The sequence below is a fragment of the Lytechinus pictus genome, chromosome 11, assembly GCF_037042905.1.
Source record: "Lytechinus pictus isolate F3 Inbred chromosome 11, Lp3.0, whole genome shotgun sequence".
NCBI classification, from domain to species: Eukaryota; Metazoa; Echinodermata; class Echinoidea; order Temnopleuroida; family Toxopneustidae; genus Lytechinus; species Lytechinus pictus.
Genome location: NC_087255.1, coordinates 34574099 through 34577147, shown reverse-complemented (window position 1 = coordinate 34577147; position 3049 = coordinate 34574099).

Sequence of the window (3049 nt, the reverse complement as noted above, 5' to 3'; positions counted from 1 at the left end):
CGTAGCCTATATACTATAAGTGTTATATTACCATATTTGAGACCTACACTATATCGTGCTTTTTTTCGATGGCTTTATTGTAATGGATTGTTGGGATATAAAATAATGAATTACGGTAAATATCAATATGCAAGAGAGCGAAGCGAGCGAGCAATTTTTTCAATGAATTGGAAGGCAGAATGATAACCAAAATCGTCTTTCAAGGGGTGTGTAATTATGGGAGAGATGCAGCAAGTGAGCGTATAGTAAATGATAAGTGGTAAGTAGTAAACAGTCCATATTTTGTTCAGTGAAAACTCATTTGCTCACTGGTTAAAGGTGAGACGAGAATTAAAAGAAGGTATCATGAATCAGGAATAAATAATAATATAGGACCTAGCTAGGTGCTCAAGGCGCTCCTATATTACCCCGGCTAAGCTAGTCTACCGATTCTGGTGCGCACAGCTTTTTGAGGAAGTACTTCCTGCCGGTATCCCATTTGCCTCACCTGGGTCGAGTGCAGCACAGTGTGGATAAATTTCTTGCTGAAGGAAGAACCCACGACCCTCTGTTTGAAAGGCGGGAGTCAGAACAAGTAGACCACGACGTGGTCTAGTGGGGTGCTTTATGATTATATAGGTACCACAGACCACAATATAAACTTTCAAAAAAGTTGAACTCCCACAGTCGTGCAAATTAAAAGAAACATATTGCAGAAAAGAAAGATTTTGGATTTGATGCAACTTTCAAAATTTGGAATTTGTATTTTGTATTTACCTATTATCCGAAATTCACAATAAAAAACACAAGTGTACAAATTAACATATAAAAGCAAGATAAAAAATAACAAGTTAGAATAAAAATATACAAAGAAACAACAATATTAAAGGTCAAGTCTACCCCAGAAAAATGTTGATTTGAATAAATAAAGAAAACTAGCATTATGCTGAAAATTTCATCAAAATAGGATGTAAAATAAGAAAGTTATAACATTTTCAAGCTTTGCTTATTTTTCACAAAACAGTGATATGCACAACTCAGTGACATGCAAATGAGACAGTCGATGATGTCCCTCACTATTTCTTTTGTTTTTTATTGTTTGAATTATACAATATTTCATTTTTTACAGATTTGACAATAAGGACCAACTTGATCGAACCATACAGTGCGTCCCAGAAAAAACGAAACCGAGATTTAGCGATGATTTATCATAACTTAATCACAAATAAAATAGACAAATGACCTACCAATGTAAAGCTTAGAATCTCCTCTTTCATCTGATATTAATTAGATTATTTCTCCTTCACGCATGAGTGAGCAAAAACAATTTGAAGAGGGGATACCAAAAAGTCATTTGGCGGGTTGTATCTAGCTTTCAAAAGGAAAACCACATTTTTAAAAAGTTCAATATCTGCTCTTTAAATTGATACCTCAATTACAGAAAATGGTCAAGAAATAACAAAGTTCTGGTTATTTGAAATAAGGCTTGAATTTCAATAATTTCATAAAATGAAGAGGTTTTACAGGCTAGCGTTCAAACTCACTCGACACTCCGTTTTGTTTACGATCAGCCATGCATTACGTATTTTGTTAATCATGCGATAGCTTCTGTGGGAAACCGGTGAAAACAGTTTATTTAATGAAATTATGGAAATTCAAGCCTTATTTCAAATAAACAGAACTTTGTTATTTCTTGACCATTTTCTGTAATTGAGGTATCAAATTAAAGAGCAGATATTGAACTTTTAAGACATGTGATTTTCTTTTTGAAATTCATATACCCCCGCCAAATGAGTTTTTGGTATCCTTCCTTCAAATTATTTTTGCTCACTCATGCGTGAATGAGGAATAATCTAAGTAATATCAGATGAAAGAGGAGATTCTAAGCTTTACATTGGTAGGTCATTTGTCTATTTTATTTTTGATTAAGTTATGATAAATCATCGCTAAATCTCGGTTTCGTTTTTTCTGGGACGCACTAGTATTAAACAATACTAATTGCACATGTTCAGGGAGGAATTAATCGTTGTTTCACACCGGGGTTTCACACCACAACAGGGAGAAAATTTGAATATTTCATATTTCACATAATAAAATACAAAAGAAATAGTGAGTGAGTGATGTCATCAGTCTCCTCATTTGCATACCGACAATTAAGGATGTGAATATAACTGTCTTGTGAAATCAAGCGAAACTTTAAAATGTCATAACTTTCTTATTTTCCGATTTTGATGAAATTTTCAGTGTTATGTTTGTTGGATTTTTCTGTTTTTATTTGAATCAATTTTTTGTTAGGGTGGACTTGTCCTATAAAGAGACATGAGACTGTAACGAAATGACACCCAGTTCAGCTCTGCCAATATACAGTACTGTTCTTTCATGGGTCAAGGATTAAAACACAAGTAATCAGTAAAGAAATGCCGGCACGTGCCCCCTCCCCCTTTGAGAAGCAAAATTAACATTTGTAATGTAAAATGCCATTAAAACAGAGGTGTGCCCCCTCTTTTGAAATTGAAGACTTGTCAATTTTTTTTCGGGTACGATATATCCTCAATTTGTGGTTGAAAACGTTTTTCTTTTTTTTTCTTTGCTTATCAAAATCAGTTCCTCCAAAAAAATTGCGCCCCCCCCCCCCAGTCTTGGAAAATCCTGGTTCCGCCCCTGAAATTGTTTTTTTAATAGCAGTGTCCTAACTCGCCCCTGCGTTTCATAAACGACATAGATTTTTGGCCAGTCCGATCAGTATATAACTCATTGTACACTAATTGAAGTAAAGAGTATGCCTATATTTTTTGTACAAATTATCCCCCGCTTCCAAAAATAGATGCTAGGATAGTATGACTTCCCCAACATTCACGCCAGTGTATCAAATGATGTCTTGAATTGGTTAATGATCAAATTTATAAGCATATTCAAAAGTCATTTGTATCATACGATTCATAGATGGACGTATACATACTCTCATGATGCACGGGATATAAAATTTGCTAAAAGTAGCCTTTTCTGGCTCTTTTTTTTTGGCAGCCCATAGATTGCGCAGTTCAATCTGCGCAGACGCTAAAATTCCGTC